General features: G+C 41.0%; 1 protein-coding gene across 1 annotated transcript in view; it reads left to right on the top strand.

The window, feature by feature from the left end:
* Positions 1-8,471: 8,471 nt before the first annotated feature.
* Positions 8,472-21,394, top strand: part of LOC124269355 (probable ribonuclease ZC3H12C) — an 85,206-nt gene continuing 72,283 nt past the window's right edge. The window contains exon 1 of the mRNA XM_046704370.1: positions 8,472-8,844. The gene's annotated coding sequence lies outside the window, so the exon portion shown is untranslated. The remainder of the gene's footprint in view (positions 8,845-21,394) is intronic.

Below are 21,394 nucleotides of genomic sequence, written 5' to 3'. Positions count from 1 at the left end.
TAGTCCAGGGCAAACTGGACCAATACAATGATGACACTGCTGAAAGGCTCCCCACAATCTGAAATGGATTTGAAAGGTGCGGGTGGGGTTTTCTTATTAGTTCAGAAAAGCTCTGTTATATAAGGAAATGAATTATTAAAGAATGTTTTCAGAGCAGTCTACTAAGAAATGATATCTACATGTTGGCTTTGACGAAACTCCAGAAGTATTTTAAAACTGACTGAAGCAGAAGAAAAAAAAAGACACTCAGAACCAGACTTTAAAATGAGAATAACGGGAGGACTGACTATGCTGCCATGATAGCTTACCCTCTGTCTGTCTGTGTGTGTGTGTGTGTGTGTGTGTGTGTGTGTGTGTGTGTGCGCGCGCGTGCGTGCGTGCGTGTGTGTGTGTGTGTGTGTGTGTGTGTGTGTGTGTGTGTGTGTGTGTGTGTGTGTGTGTGTGTGTGTGTGTTCCTTTGAGGTAAAAAGGCGTGAATGGAAATTTGAAACAATTTCTCAAAATGCATATATAGCATTTACCTGTCTACCTGCATAGAGTATCTTACACCCCAAGTACAATATATTAGTAACATGTATATGTAATGCTGGACTGGAATCTTTAGAATTTTAATACCTATTTTCTGGGGGTTTTCACATCAATATTTTGCCACCTTCCTGCGTTGTTCTCTAAACGTCAGACACCAGCTCTGAATTAGATCAATGTTTCATGGAATGTATATTCCGATTGGGAACACAGATACCCCTCTGGCTCAAGGAGACTCTTCTATTCTGTACAAAACTTATGACGTGAACCTTTTGCAAAAGTAGTATCCAACTGCGGTAAAACATGTTGATTAAGAGTTCTTTAAAAATGTGAAAAAAACGCACGGATCACCGACAACTTACAAAAGCCAGATAAATTCACAACTGTGTGAGCAAAGTATATCACGGATCTCAGACGCCCATGTGAGGTACCCAGCAGTATCTAGGTAATACAACATGGTATATGACGGATCTCAGGCGCCCATGTGTGGTACCCAGCAGTATCTAGGTAATACAACATGGTATATGACGGATCTCAGACGCCCATGTGTGGTACCCAGCAGTATCTAGGTAATACAACATGGTATATGACGGATCTCAGACGCCCATGTGTGGTACCCAGCAGTATCTAGGTAATACAACATGGTATATGACGGATCTCAGACGCCCATGTGTGGTACCCAGCAGTATCTAGGTAATACAACATGGTATATGACGGATCTCAGGCGCCCATGTGTGGTACCCAGCAGTATCTAGGTAATACAACATGGTATATGACGGATCTCAGACGCCCATGTGTGGTACCCAGCAGTATCTAGGTAATACAACATGGTATATGACGGATCTCAGACGCCCATGTGTGGTACCCAGCAGTATCTAGGTAATACAACATGGTATATGACGGATCTCAGACGCCCATGTGTGGTACCCAGCAGTATCTAGGTAATACAACATGGTATATGACGGATCTCAGACGCCCATGTGTGGTACCCAGCAGTATCTAGGTAATACAACATGGTATATGACGGATCTCAGACGCCCATGTGTGGTACCCAGCAGTATCTAGGTAATACAACATGGTATATGACGGATCTCAGACGCCCATGTGTGGTACCCAGCAGTATCTAGGTAATACAACATGGTATATGACGGATCTCAGACGCCCATGTGTGGTACCAAGCAGTATCTAGGTAATACAACATGGTATATGACGGATCTCAGACGCCCATGTGTGGTACCCAGCAGTATCTAGGTAATACAACATGGTATATGACGGATCTCAGACGCCCATGATGACCCAGGATCTCAGATATGACGGATCTCAGACGCCCATGTGAGGTACCCAGCAGTATCTAGGTAATACAACATGGTATATGACGGATCTCAGACGCCCATGTGAGGTACCCAGCAGTATCTAGGTAATACAACATGGTATATGACGGATCTCAGACGTCCATGTGTGGTACCCAGCAGTATCTAGGTAATACAACATGGTATATACCTTCCCCGGAATTAGTCCATCATGCATAGGTGTTAACTTAAGCAAATGTTTCAGCGTTCGAATGTTCGAATTGACATTAACTGGAAATCGTCCTTGTTCTGCATATACCATTGCATTTGGTGCTTGTGGTCCGACATTTAAGAACAGTTTACATGCTAGTGGGTGAATAGTTTCAATGCTATCATATCTTTTAACATTCAAACAGTTTACCCGTACACATATATTGGCTGAATTTGGCTGTCAAATATTTAAAAAATACTTCCATAGGTATTGGTCCCAATATCTTGAAGTTTATGCCTAATTCCATCACATTTTTCTCACTACGAACTGAAAGTTTTCAGCCGGCCAAGATCAGAAAGCTACTAGAAGCCATTCACATCAAGACGCTCCAACCGGCCATGAACAGAGACCAAGGATATTACATCCCCACTGCCTACAACAATCTCATCACCAAGCAATCTTAATCCCATTATTCTCCTGTCTGTCATATCTCTGGCTTCCTGGTTTCCTCCCAATAATCCCCCATAGCTTACTCTGTTTGTGTAACAATTGCCTTCTTGTGTAAACACCTTGTACATCGACCTCATTAATTGTGCAAACATCAATCACTTTCTGTTCAACTTTACTATGTACCTTGCCTGTAGTATTGTACATCATTTGCTTGATAACGGTGTTAGTTCCTACACCGAAACGTCGCTCATATTATATTTAAGAAGTTGTATATCCATAGAACTCTCCTCGTTGTTTACCTTAATTCTTTTTAAGTGGATTAGTAGTCCTCAAAGATTTGGTCTCCCAAGCGAACTCAACAAAAGTTTCAGCATCCCTTTCCAAAGCAGATCTAAACATTCTATGAAGTCGTCAATACATACACTTGTTCCTCTTCGTCATACCAGCTTCTAAATGCCAATTAAAGATGAGACATCAAGATTTGCCTCTAAGATTCAGGAACCAATTCATAGGGATTCAAATCTGCTGCCTCAACACCAATTTGGTGGACTATGACGTAATTCGTGGTTGATGAAACACCTTTGGCAGATCATTTGGGCGTGAACAATGCTTGTGACAACATTTGGTCCATTTTGTTTGGCCTATCTGGTGGCATGTTGTGGCTGACTTGTGTAAAACCTGTCATGAGTGTCAAATGGCTGGCAATCCAACAGTAAAACTACCAGCCACATCATTGAAACCCATCCCAGCATGGCCATCAGTTATTGCACTGGGCTAAAACTAACTTAGGCAACCAGTGCATGCTTACAACTATGTGTTCAGCGCTCCACAAGGTTTCCAGAGGCCATTCCTTTACTGAAAATTACAGGTCTTGGCCCATTTTCACAAAATAATATTAGCACTATAATTATTGTAAATCTTTAAAATCGTCATCTCAGGCTTTGGCTACAACAGCCATCTACATGCACAAAGAGATTGTGGGCTACATCACTGTAAGCTACAATCAAAACTTACAATTATTTGTCCGGACCAATCTTAAAGGGACACTGATCTAGAGCGATTCCCCGGGACTGGTTGCTGCTTTTGTAATTGTGTTTCCACCGCGAATACCCGGATGATATCCCAGAATTCCTAACTGGTAGTATAGGGGTTTATCATTACATTGATCAGCAAATAGGAAATACAATTTCGTCTTGGAATTAATTGGAAAATGCAGCCATCTTTTCTACCCATTAATAATTCCATCTTCATTCTCATATTAACAAATGAAAACACTTTGAAGTGAAATGAATAAAAACAAAATACAAATAGCAAAATCAAAACCGACAACATTATGGCAATAATGTCAGGCTATTACCTTGTTCGAGGAATGTATACACCAATATCCACATAAACAAATGATATACCATTCATCTGCAAAACCCACATGGGTATAATGTGTGAAGCCCATTTCTGGTGTCCCCGCCGTGATATTGCTGGAATATTGCTAAAAGCGGCGTAAAACTATACTCACTCACTCATCTGTAGCTACCCTGCATGGGTACAATGTGTGAAGCCCATTTCTGGTGTCCCCCGCCGTGATATTGCTGGAATATTGCTAAAAGCGGCGTAAAACTATACTCACTCACTCATCTGTAGCTACCCTGCATGGGTACAATGTGTGAAGCCCATTTCTGGTGTCCCCCGCCGTGATATTGCTGGAATATTGTTAAAAGCGGCGTAAAACTATACTCACTCACTCATCTGTAGCTACCCTGCATGGGTGTAATGTGTGAAGCCCACACAGTATATAGTCTCCCTGGTGAAAACAAGTAAACCGTGTCTTCCATATTGTGAAAAAAGTATTTTGGAACATCTAACATCTTTGTTAGCATGTTTGCTTGCAAAGTAACATTTTTCCATTTTCTGTTTTCACACAGCAATATTAACCGCCAAAACGTAGCAATATCCAAGCAGTATGTGCATCCCTTTCACGTGTAGAATGCATCTATAGGGTATAAAGAGAGACTAGAATGCATGATGCGATACACAAGTACGAGAAATACGCCACGACTAACAGCTGGTGCAGATGGAGCGTAGAAGAATAAGAAAATTGGCTTTGTTCTATAATATTCAAAACAACAAAAGTACAATCTACCTAAAAGAAATAATTCCTCATTGCGTGGGCTCCAGGAGTCAATATAATCTAAGAAATTCAGGCAATATCTGCTTGCCAAGAACAAGAATAAAAAAATATCATGAGTCGTTCTTCCCATCGACTATAAGATTATGGAACAATTTATCTATAGATGTAAGAAATTGTACTTCACTATCAAAGTTTAAATCGAGCATAATAACATCATATAACTCAACTTCACTGTACCTTTCTCACGGTATTAGAACATTTAACATATAACATACTCAACTACGTCATGAAGCTAGTAGATTAAGTTACGATCTGTACAGCGCAGGGCTAATCACTGATCCATTCTGCGCATGTGGAAACCCATGAGAAAATGCTCATCACTATTTCTTAGAATGTTCTTTATACAATCAACATAGAAAGATCATGCTTAAAGCTATTCAAGATGTATGTGGTAGTAATTCTGTGATTACATTATCTGTTATTTCAAACGGCATTGCAGATCTGACAAATCATAAAAATGAAATTATATTCAAAAATGTACATCAATATATATGCAAATCCAAACGATTCCAGTAGTCTTCTCTCTATACACCTTTTGTATTATAACATTTCCCCTGTTATATTTCAGTCTTTCTCTGTCTCTGTTTCTAATAATTGCTTGTGATGTAATTAGTTATTGTAAATATATTTGGAGAGGGGCTTAATATGTTGAAAGAACTTGTCCCCGATCCTTTTCACATTGTGAATAAAATATGTATAAACTAAAAAAAAAGATACCTCCGTCATTAAGGAAAGAGGGTAACGTTTCTTGGCGTTTAGGGTACATCTTGTCGTCTTGAACTGTGATAAATGATAGAACGGATAGGGATTGCTAATGTATATTCCCATGGTAAAAATGGTTAGTCCATCGCAAGGCTGCAGTACGGTCATCATACGGCTCCGTTGGATGACCACACAATGTCCTAGCGATTTCAGGGGCACCGCACAGAGGTGAAGTGAAAGTGGGTTTAACGTCGTGCTTGAGAAGATTTCGCTCATATGACGACGTGCGTGCGCGTGTGTGTGTATGTGCGGCTGCTTGTACTAGCCAAGACTGAAGCTGGTTTTATAGTGCTAGCCCACTGAGATACCATGCCGCAGTGAAGCATGAATACCCCACTCAGACACATTATACTGACTCCGAGCCGACCAATCCTTGTTGTACCCATTAATGCCGAGTGCCAGGCAGGGACCAACAAGTACCATATTTTATCGTCTTTTGGTATGACGCGGTCGGGGATCGAACGCGCGACCTTCCGCTCACCGGGCGGACGCTCTAACCGCTACACCACGGAGGCGGTCAGATAGGTAAAGAAAAAGTGTTACATACAAAGAAATGATGTCTCTTTTGTAAAAGAGGAAAATGAAATACTTAAAGGTCACATGCAACCAAAATAACAAACATAATTAAAACACATCCCTTATTAGTGATATATAATATACATTGCTGATTATGAAAGAGACAAATAAACAAAATTATAAGCGTACAATCGCAAATCAAAAGTTCAATATTTTTTACTTGGGTTTACTTCCCTCGAAACGAAGCACCCAGGATACCAAACCCAGCTAGAGCGGATGGGCGTGCACTTAAGTGTAACGAAGGCTTTCATTGGCTAGTTCATTTTGCCGATACACTCTTTGTGTGTGTATAGAGATGTTGGGTTTTGTAAATACATGCTCATTTTTGGGGTATAACATTTTGCAATCAACAGACATCATTACATGTCATGTGTGTGCAAGTATCACACCTGCCTGTCTGTGTAATTACATAATGTGACAGAGACAGCACTCGGGTGCACGAGCCATAAATCAATGCGTTTTGTTTATGGTGTATAGCCTGATGGGTGTTAAGTTCAAATTGCATGTGGTCAGTGATCGAAGTTGTGTATTGCATATTGTCATTAGCAGACAGGCAGGCAGACACATTTTCACTGCGCATGCTCCACGAGCGCAGTGCAGCGCAGCACAGCTGTTGAAACCACTTTACACCCCAGCTGGGATGAATTTATTTAATCGTTTGAACTCATCGCGTTATTTTTCAACTTCATAAGTTGTGAATTTGCATTTTGATCATTTGTTACTGTAAGTTCATACCGAAATATATCAGAATCTGCAAAGCTGTGTTTTACGCTGCATGTGACCTTTAAAATCCAACATCGGTATGCAATGTCTTTAGACTTATAATTAAAAGATAAATCACTTAAACTTGTATGGATTTCCTGATATTTTAAGAAAAATAGCTTTTGGAACAGTATCATTGAAGTCATTTTTAATGTATTAGCAGGGATAATGTACATAGTCTCCCTGGTATTTGGTTCTCTGCAATATTTACTACAATGCGATTTTAGTGTAAAAACGATTCAAGTTGAGTTTGACCACATTTTATGAGAATATATTACAGTATTGGCAGGAGGAGTTTACCGAAGGAGATGACGATTTATATTATGATATGATATGACGATTTATATTATGATATGATATGACGATTTATATTATGATATGATATGACGATTTATATTATGATATATGACGATTTATAATATGATATGATATGACGATTTATATTATGATATGATATGACGATTTATATTATGATATGATATGACGATTTATATTATGATATGATATGACGATTTATATTATGATATGATATGACGATTTATATTATGATATGATATGACGATTTATATTATGATATGATATGACGATTTATATTATGATATATGACGATTTATATTATGATATGATATGGCGATTTATATTATGATATGACGATTTATATTATGATATGATATGACGATTTTATATTATGATATGATATGACGATTTATATTATCATATGATATGACGATTTATATTATCATATGATATGACGATTTATATTATCATATGATATGGAATAACAAAAAGTCTCATGGAAATCACTATTAGGCCTGGCTTCCATTTGTTTTTTTACCCCCTGGCTTAAATTTGTCCATCCACCATTTAGTGCCAATTAACTACTCATTTCGCTTGTTATCTCATAATGTTGTTGTTTTAACATGTACATACATGTATATAGCTGTCTGTTTCCTAATTGTTTCATTCACAAATACTGTTCCAACACTCAAAATTTTAAAAGGGAATTTATCAAACAGCAAGAAGTAATAAACCGTATTTCTTAAGGATATAAGATCATAATGTTATCCACTTTTGACTTTACAGTAAATAGTCGATAACCTTGCATTCAGTGTATTTCCATTGGCTATATTGAATGAGGCCATGGCTTCAAATATGAGTGAAAAAGACCGTGGTGCCCTGAGAACGGGGCATATGGAGGTCGATATATATGTACCAATCGTGGTCTTATTTGTATAAATAAAGAGTGAGAAAAAAATGCGATTCGAAAAGTTCTGGCCCGTTTGGGCCAATTGGATTGAACATAGTTTTACTACAAACACTTGTTTAAACTTTAAAACCTTAATTAATTGTTTAGAAATATACATTTTAAAATAAATGATGAAGTCTTCTGCTTCACATTGCTGCAGATTCTGCTCAGGTTTTTCAGAGAGATTCTGGCCATTTATTTTGTGGAATATTGAGTTAGATACAGCCTTTATCCTGCCCTCCAAAAACGCTTTTCGTCTTTCGTTTATAAAAACAACAACAACAAAATACATTTTAAACTGCACCACAGTTAGGAAAAGGGGAATTCCCTTTCCGATCGCTTCCCTTCACTGTTGTGAGTTGGGTGGCTCCGTCTCATAACTTGGTTTGGTGAGGCCGCGCATAGAGATACGGGAACCAGCTTCAAAATGAATGACTGCACATGCGCGATAGGCATGGATATGACATCAGGAACGGAAGTTGGGAATTCCAGGATTTCGGTTACTTCGTAATCAACATTGAATTTTGATACGTTTTTCGTTGCAAAATGTAACATTTCGAAATAACAGATTAACGTAACATATCACTGTCCACAGATTTTGAAATAATAGCTTTCTTAATGAAATGGAATGATTAGTAGACAAACGATGTCCGCAACGGAAAGTTCTGATGAATTCATCGTTTGTCGTGATAAAGTTGGTCTGATCGACTCTCTGAAAAGCAAAGTAGAAAGGTTGTATGGCACACGAGTCTTTTTTCATGAAGTATCAACAGATGGTGGAAAGGAAAAGAGATGGGTTTCGGTCACTGGAGGGAAATGGGACAGACAGAATGCAAAGGTGAATATATCATGTGGATGATTAGATAATATAAGCCATTTCAAATCTGAAGAATGTGATATCTAAATATTGATTCCCACCTATTATGTTTATATCCCATGTAAATATGGTGATCAGTGTCACCATTGATTGATATTATGACTACAACCCACATGATCAACGTAAGATGATATAGAGGGGTACATATAGTCTATAGAATCTGTTCGTCAACAGGATTACATATTCTTAAGAGTCTCCCAGTGAGCCGAGAGCCATGACAGTCAAAACATGCCCCAACATCGCGTCTGAGAACACCCCCACCTTCATAAATCCTATTCAGACTGGTGGCCAGTTACCCCTTGTGTCTTCTTGAGATTGTTAAAGAATAGTTGCAAGGGTTTATGATTGAAAAGTTGACAATATACATTTAACTAAATTTATAACAAACTCAAAGTGACCGCTAATTTTAGCTCATTTTAATCATAGTTCATTATATGAATCAAGTGTCTGTGCCGGAAAAAAGAGTTTATTAAATCCACCAGTTGGTTAAGAGATTGTTCAGTAAGATAAGATATGTCATTATTACTTCTTTGATTGGCATTCTAGAATTTGGGTAGATGAAGAATGAGGACCATTTTATGGATATACAACTTCTTTATTCTGTATAGGTGACGTTTTGACATAGATTCTAATGTCGTCATGCAAGTGGTCGAAACGCCGCCTATACAGAATAAAGAAGTTGTATATCCATAAGAATAGTCCTCATTTTTCTTTATGTCTCATTGTTGTCCAAAAGGAAATTTATATTGCACAGTTTCAGCTCTCCATTCATGAAAAATAATATAAATACATTTGAAATAATAAAATCAGCATATCTAGTGTAGAAGGTCACATAATGATACATAGATACACACATACATGCATATGTGATACATTAGCCTAGTAACATATTTCCGCACAATTTATTTTAGACACAATCCCTTTTTTTTTGTTCATTTCTAATATACTTGAAGGTATATGTGTTATGTATCTGGTTCATCTACTGGTTCGATTCCATAACATGAATCCATTAAAAGATTCCACATTGATAACAAACAGACTTCTTTACTTCAGTGTTTAATCCAGAAGTGAAAACTGCAAGTGATGTCACATACATGACATCATACATAAACTGGCGCGTAGTTGCACACAGGCAAAACCCATTATTGAACAGGATATAACAATATGTACAAAGGAAAGGCGAGCCTTGGTTGTTCTTAATGTCGGCACACACAGTCTACGGCCTGAAGGGAAAATAGAATGTTCCGAAAACACAACATGAGTAGAGTCGCTTGAAATTTTGTTTTTCTTTTTAATAATTTGCTTCTCATAAAAATTGCCGATACTTTCCACGGGTAATCCAGTTATTTTACAGGAAGTATTGAGAATTTCCAAATTTTTGTTTTCGTTTTGAACAGACAGGTTCCCATACCAGCAGAGAAAGTTGAAAGCAGAACACACTGAATAAAACTTCTATAAAAGAGCATCATAATAGTTTGATCTAACTGGAAGTGTTTTAATTTCCATAAGAAATGTAATTTCTGTTGTGCAGAGGAAATAAACACGTGCAGAGCTGTCTAATATATGTAACTGAAAACCTGAACTAAATTTTGAAGCCTAAACAAGGAACTTAACGTGACAACTATTACCAGTGAGAAAACTGGATGATTTACAATCAACTAAACATGATTCTCTTACTGATTGTCTAACGTCTAAACACTACAATATTCTAATACATGTACAACAATGTAATGCTCAAAAGCTACTTATCTAATGCCACAATAGCAAAACGAATCAATCCTACCAGTCTAATCCCTAAGAGCGGATGGGGAGCGAATCTTCCGGTGTTTACCACTCTCTTATATACCCCATACTACATCATCTTTCATGTGCACTCATACCCATCTCCGAGTCTATTCAGGCGATATGACCAGTATGCACTGGGTGCGTTTCGGCAAGCACTTTTAGTGAAAGAACAAAATGTCTTGTCTTAATCGCTGCTGGCACTGTTTAGATATTAGTGTTAGAGTTCCATGATAACTTAGAGTCCTAAAATTGTACCGATATACATATTGTATTTATATTCCTCAACTACTTCAATATCCTCACCACATATGCTTACTGGTGAGTAAGATGGCTTATCTCTTCTAACATCGATGATCATTTCGATTGTTTTGTTCTCATTCCAAAGTAGAAAAATTGAACTACACCATTTGATGAAGTTATTGACTTCATTCCTATAACTACTAACACACTTCAGATTCTCTAATAAGTAGTCCAGCCACTGCGGCATCATCATCAAATTTAACAGTAAAGGCTGTGTCACATCTACAGTCAATTGTATAGAGTATGAACAATATGAGTGAAATAATGCAGACACACCTGTGGCTGTACACACACACCTGTGGCTGTACACACACACCTGTGGCTGTACACACACATGATGAATCAGCACCTTTTACAGTATTAGCCTTTTAATATATTACTTTCGATACAACATGTCCCATATGCATTTAGTGTCTCAGAGGTCAATGTTGGCCAGACACTTTTATGAAGTGTGTGACACTATAGTAAAATATTTTTCTTTTCTCTTTCCTAGTATTACACCAGTGATTAGGAAGGCCACTTCTCCTGTTGAGACAATTGCCCCTTGGGAGAACAGTCAGTGTAACATGTGACAAATGACACTCAAAGTTTGATTGTTGTTTAAGGGGTGGGGGGGACCAAAAAGTCACTCTAAGGGGTGATAACTCTAATGGTAAAGTTACCGTTAGACATCTACGGGGTTTACACATCCCACTTCAGGAGCCTCTCCATTTTGTCAGAATACATAACTGATTCTTGGGAACAATTCTTAGATGTGTCATTTGTTCTTTCAGAAACTATCTGATATCAATGAACCTGAGGGGTCCTTTTCAGTTTTCAAAGGGCCATTGCTCCAAGACAATGGGCCTTGAAACTAACTTAAATAGCTTTACTTAAATAATTTTTGAAGTGATAGTGAAAAACAACCAGCCTTTATTACATTTACTATATTCTTATATAGTTCTGTCTCTGCAGCTCAGCTAAAAACATAAAACAAGTACTGTTTTTTTTCATCATGCATTTATGAAGTTACATGTGCTATCAGATGAATAAGAACTATAACACAAAACAGTAAGAATGAAGATTAACATCTTCGCCTCAACATTCAATTTCTCATTGCGTCTTCTTAAATTTACAATCTGTGTAGTCTCTTTCTCAGGGTCAATTTCCTTAGACTGTTTGAGAAATCATGCTGTGAGAGACCCTTTCCCTGCAGCCTGACCATGAACAACAGGAGAGAGGCGACTTCTCTCTCAAGTGACAATCACATTTTGTGTACTGAAGACCCTTTCACAAGTGACTGTATGTAATGGGACAGTGAGTGACTGTATGTAATGGGACAGTGAGTGGCTGTATGTAATGGGACAGTGAGAGGCTGTATGTTATGGGGCAGTGAGTGGCTGTATGTAATGGGACAGTGAGCGGCTGTATGTAATGGGGCAGTGAGTGACTGTATGTAATGGGACAGTGAGTGGCTGTATGTAATGGGACAGTGAGTGACTGTATGTAATGGGACAGTGAGTGACTGTATGTAATGGGACAGTGAGTGACTGTATGTAATGGGACACTGAGTGGCTGTATGTAATGGGACAGTGAGAGGCTGTATGTTATGGGGCAGTGAGTGGCTGTATGTAATGGGACAGTGAGTGGCTGTATGTAATGGGGCAGTGAGTGACTGTATGTAATGGGACAGTGAGTGGCTGTATGTAATGGGACAGTGAGTGACTGTATGTAATGGGACAGTGAGTGACTGTATGTAATGGGACAGTGAGTGACTGTATGTAATGGGACAGTGAGTGGCTGTATGTAATGGGACAGTGAGTGGCTGTATGTAATGGGAGTGAGTGACTGTATGTAATGGGTATAAGTGACTGGAATGGGGCAGTGAGTGACTGTATGTAATGGGACAGTGAGTGACTGTATGTAATGGGACAGTGAGTGACTGTATGTAATGGGACAGTGAGTGGCTGTATGTAATGGGACAGTGAGTGGCTGTATAATATGGGACAGACAGTTGCTGTATAATATGGGACAGTGAGTGGCTGTATGTAATGGGACAGTGAGTGACTGTATGTAATGGGACAGTGAGTGACTGTATGTAATGGGACAGTGAGTGACTGTATGTAATGGGACACTGAGTGGCTGTATAATATGGGACAGACAGTTGCTGTATAATATGGGACAGTGAGTGGCTGTATGTAATGGGACAGTGAGTGACTGTATGTAATGGGACAGTGAGTGACTGTATGTAATGGGGCAGTGAGTGACTGTATGTAATGGGACAGTGAGTGACTGTATGTAATGGGACAGTGAGTGACTGTATGTAATGGGACAGTGAGTGACTGTATGTAATGGGACAGTGAGTGACTGTATGTAATGGGACAGTGAGTGACTGTATGTAATGGGACAGTGAGTGACTGTATGTAATGGGACAGTGAGTGGCTGTATGTAATGGGACAGTGAGTGACTGTATGTAATGGGACAGTGAGTGACTGTATGTAATGGGACAGTGAGTGACTGTATGTAATGGGACAGTGAGTGACTGTATGTGATGGGACAGTGAGTGACTGTATGTAATGGGACAGTGAGTGACTGTATATAATGGGACAGTGAGTGACTGTATGTAATGGGACAGTGAGTGACTGTATGTAATGGGACAGTGAGTGACTGTATGTAATGGGGCAGTGAGTGACTGTATGTAATGGGACAGTGAGTGACTGTATGTAATGGTGAGTGTGACTGTATGTAATGGGGCAGTGAGTGACTGTATATGATGGACTGTGAGTGACTGTATGTAATGGGGCAGTGAGTGACTGTATGTAATGGGACAGTGAGTGACTGTATGTAATGGGACAGTGAGTGACTGTATGTAATGGGACAGTGAGTGACTGTATGTAATGGGACACTGAGTGGCTGTATAATATGGGACAGACAGTTGCTGTATAATATGGGACAGTGAGTGGCTGTATGTAATGGGACAGTGAGTGACTGTATGTAATGGGACAGTGAGTGACTGTATGTAATGGGACAGTGAGTGACTGTATGTAATGGGACACTGAGTGACTGTATGTAATGGGACAGTGAGTGACTGTATGTAATGGGACAGTGAGTGACTGTATGTAATGGGACAGTGAGTGGCTGACTGTATGTAATGGGGCAGTGAGTGACTGTATGTAATGGGACAGTGAGTGGCTGTATGTAATGGGACAGTGAGTGACTGTATGTAATGGGACAGTGAGTGGCTGTATGTAATGGGACAGTGAGTGACTGTATGTAATGGGACAGTGAGTGGCTGTATGTAATGGGACAGTGAGTGACTGTATGTAATGGGACAGTGAGTGACTGTATGTAATGGGACAGTGAGTGACTGTATGTACTGTATGTATGGGGCAGTGAGTGACTGTATGTAATGGGACAGTGAGTGACTGTATGTAATGGGACAGTGAGTGACTGTATGTAATGATGGGACTGTATGTAGTGAGTGACTGTATGTGATGGGACAGTGAGTGACTGTATGTAATGGGACAGTGAGTGACTGTATATGATGGACTGTGAGTGACTGTATGTAATGGGACAGTGAGTGACTGTATGTAATGGGACAGTGAGTGACTGTATGTAATGGGACAGTGAGTGACTGTATGTAATGGGACAGTGAGTGACTGTATGTAATGGGACAGTGAGTGACTGTATGTAATGGGACAGTGAGTGGCTGTATGTAATGGGACAGTGAGTGGCTGTATGTAATGGGACAGTGAGTGTGGCTGTATGTAATGGGACAGTGAGTGACTGTATGTAATGGGACAGTGAGTGACTGTATGTAATGGGACAGTGATGTAATGACTGTATGTGTATGTAATGGGACAGTGAGTGGCTGTATGTAATGGGACAGTGAGTGGCTGTATGTAATGGGACAGTGAGTGGCTGTATGTAATGGGACAGTGAGTGGCTGTATGTAATGGGACAGTGAGTGGCTGTATGTAATGGGACAGTGAGTGGCTGTATGTGATGGGACAGTGAGTGACTGTATGTGATGGGACAGTGAGTGACTGTATGTAATGGGACAGTGAGTGACTGTATGTAATGGGACAGTGAGTGACTGTATGTAATGGGACAGTGAGTGACTGTATGTAATGGGACAGTGAGTGACTGTATGTAATGGGACAGTGAGTGACTGTATGTAATGGGACAGTGAGTGACTGTATGTAATGGGACAGTGAGTGACTGTATGTAATGGGACAGTGAGTGACTGTATGTAATGGGACAGTGAGTGACTGTATGTAATGGGACAGTGAGTGACTGTATGTAATGGGACAGTGAGTGACTGTATGTAATGGGGCAGTGAGTGACTGTATGTAATGGGACAGTGAGTGACTGTATGTAATGGGACAGTGAGTGACTGTATGTAATGGGACAGTGAGTGGCTGTATGTAATGGGACACTGAGTGCTGTATAATATGGGACAGTGAGTGGCTGTATAATATGGGACAGTGAGTGGCTGTATGTAATGGGACAGTGAGTGACTGTATGTAATGGGACAGTGAGTGACTGTATGTAATGGGACAGTGAGTGACTGTATGTAATGGGACAGTGAGTGACTGTATGTAATGGGACAGTGAGTGACTGTATGTAATGGGACAGTGAGTGACTGTATGTAATGGGACAGTGAGTGACTGTATGTAATGGGACAGTGAGTGACTGTATGTAATGGGACAGTGAGTGACTGTATGTAATGGGACAGTGAGTGACTGTATGTAATGGGACAGTGAGTGACTGTATGTAATGGGACAGTGAGTGACTGTATGTAATGGGACAGTGAGTGACTGTATGTAATGGGACAGTGAGTGACTGTATGTAATGGGACAGTGAGTGACTGTATGTAATGGGACAGTGAGTGACTGTATGTGATAGGACAGTGAGTGACTGTATGTATGTAATGGGACAGTGAGTGACTGTATGTAATGGGACAGTGAGTGACTGTATGTAATGGGACAGTGAGTGACTGTATGTGATGGGACTGTATGTTAGTGACTGTATGTAATGGGACAGTGAGTGACTGTATGTAATGGGACAGTGAGTGACTGTATATAATGGGACAGTGAGTGGCTGTATGTAATGGGACAGTGAGTGACTGTATGTAATGGGACAGTGAGTGACTGTATGTAATGGGGCAGTGAGTGACTGTATGTAATGGGACAGTGAGTGACTGTATGTAATGGGACAGTGAGTGACTGTATGTAATGGGACAGTGAGTGACTGTATGTAATGGGACAGTGAGTGACTGTATGTAATAGGACAGTGAGTGACTGTATGTATAATGGGACAGTGAGTGACTGTATGTAATGGGACAGGGTGCAGTGAGTGACTGTATGTAATGGGACAGACAGTGAGTGACTGTATGTGATGGGACAGTGAGTGTAATAGACTGTAGTGACTATATAATGGGACAGTGAGTGACTGTATGTAATGGGACAGTGAGTGACTGTATGTAATGGGACAGTGAGTGACTGTATGTAATGGGACAGTGAGTGACTGTATGTAATGGGGCAGTGAGTGACTGTATGTAATGGGACAGTGAGTGACTGTATGTAATGGGACAGTGAGTGACTGTATGTAATGGGACAGTGAGTGGCTGTATGTAATGGGACAGTGAGTGGCTGTATAATATGGGACAGTGTGCTGTATAATATGGGACAGTGAGTGACTGTATGTAATGGGACAGTGAGTGACTGTATGTAATGGGACAGTGAGTGACTGTATGTAATGGGACAGTGAGTGACTGTATGTAATGGGACAGTGAGTGACTGTATGTAATGGGACAGTGAGTGACTGTATGTAATGGGACAGTGAGTGACTGTATGTAATGGGACAGTGAGTGACTGTATGTAATGGGACAGTGAGTGACTGTATGTAATGGGACAGTGAGTGACTGTATGTAATGGGACAGTGAGTGACTGTATGTAATGGGACAGTGAGTGACTGTATGTAATGGGACAGTGAGTGACTGTATGTAATGGGACAGTGAGTGGCTGTATGTATGGGACAGTGAGTGGCTGTATGTAATAGGGACAGTGAGTGGCTGTATGTAATGGGACAGTGAGTGACTGTATGTAATGGGACAGTGAGTGACTGTATGTAATGGGACAGTGAGTGACTGTATGTAATGGGACAGTGAGTGACTGTATGTAATGGGACAGTGAGTGACTGTATGTAATGGGACAGTGAGTGACTGTATGTAATGGGACAGTGAGTGACTGTATGTAATGGGACAGTGAGTGACTGTATGTAATGGGACAGTGAGTGACTGTATGTATGTAATGGGACAGTGAGTGACTGTATGTAATGGGACAGTGAGTGACTGTATGTAATGGGACAGTGAGTGACTGTATAATATGGGACAGTGAGTGACTGTATGTAATGGGACAGTGAGTGGCTGTATGTGATGGGACAGTGAGTGGCTGTATGTAATGGGACAGTGAGTGACTGTATGTAATGGGACAGTGAGTGGCTGTATGTAATGGGACAGTGAGTGACTGTATGTAATGGGACAGTGAGTGACTGTATGTAATGGGACAGTGAGTGACTGTATGTAATGGGACAGTGAGTGACTGTATGTAATGGGACAGTGAGTGGCTGTATGTAATGGGACAGTGAGTGACTGTATGTAATGGGACAGTGAGTGACTGTATGTAATGGGACAGTGAGTGACTGTATGTAATGGGACAGTGAGTGACTGTATGTAATAGGACAGTGAGTGACTGACAGTATGTGTATATAATGGGACAGTGAGTGACTGTATGTGATGGGACAGTGAGTGACTGTATGTGATGGGACAGTGAGTGACTGTATGTAATGGGACAGTGAGTGACTGTATGTAATGGGACAGTGAGTGACTGTATGTAATGGGACAGTGAGTGACTGTATGTAATGGGACAGTGAGTGACTGTATGTAATGGGACAGTGAGTGACTGTATGTAATGGGACAGTGAGTGACTGTATGTAATGGGACAGTGAGTGACTGTATGTAATGGGACAGTATGTAATGGGACAGTGAGTGGCTGTATGTGATAGGGCAGTGAGTGAGTGACTGTATGTAATGGTGACTGTATATGTAATGGGACAGTGAGTGACTGTATGTAATGGGACAGTGAGTGACTGTATGTAATGGGACAGTGAGTGACTGTATGTAATGGGACAGTGGTGAGAGTGACTGTATGTAATGGGACAGTGAGTGACTGTATGTAATGGGACAGTGAGTGACTGTATGTAATGGGACAGTGAGTGACTGTATGTAATGGGACAGTGAGTGACTGTATGTAATAATGGGACAGTGAGTGGCTGTATGTAATGGGACAGTGAGTGACTGTATGTAATGGGACAGTGAGTGACTGTATGTGTATGGGACAGTGAGTGGCTGTATGTGATGGGACAGTGAGTGACTGTATGTAATGGGACAGTGAGTGGCTGTATGTAATGGGGCAGTGAGTGACTATGTAATGGGACAGTGAGTGACTGTATGTAATGGGACAGTGAGTGACTGTATGTAATGGGACAGTGAGTGACTGTATGTAATGGGACAGTGAGTGACTGTATGTAATGGGACAGTGAGTGACTGTATGTAATGGGACAGTGAGTGGCTGTATGTAATGGGACAGTGAGTGGCTGTATGTAATGGGACAGTGAGTGACTGTATGTAATGGGACAGTGAGGACTGTAGTGAGTGACTGTATGTAATGGGACAGTGAGTGACTGTATGTAATGGGACAGTGAGTGACTGTATGTAATGGGACAGTGAGTGACTGTATGTAATGGGACAGTGAGTGACTGTATGTAATGGGACAGTGAGTGGCTGTATGTAATGGGACAGTGAGTGACTGTATGTAATGGGACAGTGAGTGACTGTATGGGAGAGTGATGTGACAGTGAGTGACTGTATGTAATGGGACAGTGAGTGGCTGTATGTAATGGGACAGTGAGTGGCTGTATGTAATGGGACAGTGAGTGGCTGTATGTAATGGGACAGTGAGTGGCTGTATGTAATGGGACAGTGAGTGGCTGTATGTAATGGGACAGTGAGTGGCTGTATGTAATGGGACAGTGAGTGGCTGTATGTGATGGGACAGTGAGTGACTGTATGTAATGGGACAGTGAGTGACTGTGTATGTGATGGGACAGTGAGTGACTGTATGTGAGTGAGTGACTGTATGTAATGGGACAGTGAGTGGCTGTATGTAATGGGACAGTGAGTGGCTGTATGTAATGGGACAGTGAGTGGCTGTATGTAATGGGACAGTGAGTGACTGTATGTAATGGGACAGTGAGTGGCTGTATGTGTAATGGGACAGTGAGTGGCTGTATGTAATGGGACAGTGAGTGACTGTATGTGATGGGACAGTGAGTGTATGTAATGGGACAGTGAGTGACTGTATGTGATGGGACAGTGAGTGACTGTATGTAATGGGACAGTGAGTGACTGTATGTAATGGGACAGTGAGTGACTGTATGTAATGGGGACAGTGAGTGACTGTATGTAATGGGACAGTGAGTGACTGTATGTAATGATGACAGTGAGTGGCTGTATGTAATGGGACAGTGAGTGACTGTATGTAATGGGACAGTGAGTGACTGTATGTAATGGGACAGTGAGTGGCTGTATGTAATGGGACAGTGAGTGACTGTATGTAATGGGACAGTGAGTGACTGTATGTAATGGGACAGTGAGTGACTGTATGTAATGGGACAGTGAGTGACTGTATGTGATGGGACAGTGAGTGACTGTATGTAATGGGACAGTGAGTGACTGTATGTAATGGGACAGTGAGTGACTGTATGTAATGGGACAGTGAGTGACTGTATGTAATGGGACAGTGAGTGACTGTAATGTAATGGGACAGTGAGTGGCTGTATGTAATGGGACAGTGAGTGACTGTATGTAATGGGACAGTGAGTGACTGTATGTAATGGGACAGTGAGTGACTGTATGTAATGGGACAGTGAGTGACTGTATGTAATGGGACAGTGAGTGACTGTATGTGATGGGACAGTGAGTGGCTGTATGTGATGGGACAGTGAGTGACTGTATGTAATGGGACAGTGAGTGACTGTATGTAATGGGACAGTGAGTGACTGTATGTAATGGGACAGTGAGTGACTGTATGTAATGGGACAGTGAGTGACTGTATGTGATGGGACAGTGAGTGGCTGTATGTGATGGGACAGTGAGTGACTGTATATAATGGGACAGTGAGTGACTGTATATGTAATGGGACAGTGGTAGTGACTGTATGTAATGGGGACAGTGAGTGACTGTATGTAATGGGGCAGTGAGTGACTGTATGTAATGGGACAGTGAGTGACTGTATATGTAATGGACAGTGAGTGACTGTATAATATGGGACAGTGAGTGACTGTATGTAATGGGACAGTGAGTGACTGTATGTAATGGGGGACAGTGAGTGACTGTATATGATGGGACAGTGAGTGACTGTATGTAATGGGACAGTGAGTGACTGTATGTGATGGGACAGTGAGTGTGTGATGGGACAGTGAGTGGCTGTATGTAATGGGACAGTGAGTGACTGTATGTAATGGGACAGTGAGTGGCTGTATGTGATGGGACAGTGAGTGACTGTATGTAATGGGACAGTGAGTGACTGTATGTAATGGGACAGTGAGTGACTGTATGTAATGGGACAGTGAGTGACTGTATGTAATGGGACAGTGAGTGGCTGTATGTGATGTGACAGTGAGTGGCTGTATGTAATGGGACAGTGAGTGACTGTATGTAATGGGACAGTGAGTGACTGTATGTAATGGGACAGTGAGTGGCTGTATGTAATGGGACAGTGAGTGGCTGTATGTGATGGGACAGTGAGTGACTGTATGTGATGGGACAGTGAGTGGCTGTATGTAATGGGACAGTGAGTGACTGTATGTAATGGGACAGTGAGTGACTGTATGTAATGGGACAGTGAGTTGCTGTATAATATAGGACAGTGAGTGACTGTATGTAATATGGGACAGTGAGTGACTGTATGTAATGGGACAGTGAGTGACTGTATGTAATGGGACAGTGAGTGACTGTATATAATAGGACAGTGAGTGGCTGTATGTAATGGGACAGTGAGTGACTGTATGTAATGGGACAGTGAGTGACTGTATATAATGGGACAGTGAGTGACTGTATGTAATGGGACAGTGAGTGACTGTATGTAATGGGACAGTGAGTGACTGTATGTAATGGGACAGTGAGTGGCTGTATGTAATGGGACAGTGAGTGGCTGTATGTAATGGGACAGTGAGTGACTGTATGTAATGGGACAGTGAGTGACTGTATGTAATGGGACAGTGAGTGGCTGTATGTAATGGGACAGTGAGTGGCTGTATGTAATGGGACAGTGAGTGGCTGTATGTATGGGATGAGAGTGACTGTATGTGATAGGACAGTGAG

The sequence above is a fragment of the Haliotis rubra genome, unplaced genomic scaffold (assembly GCF_003918875.1).
Source record: "Haliotis rubra isolate DU_JTF1 unplaced genomic scaffold, ASM391887v1 Scf1440, whole genome shotgun sequence".
NCBI lineage: Eukaryota > Metazoa > Mollusca > Gastropoda > Lepetellida > Haliotidae > Haliotis > Haliotis rubra.
This window is presented reverse-complemented; position numbering and strand designations above follow the sequence as displayed.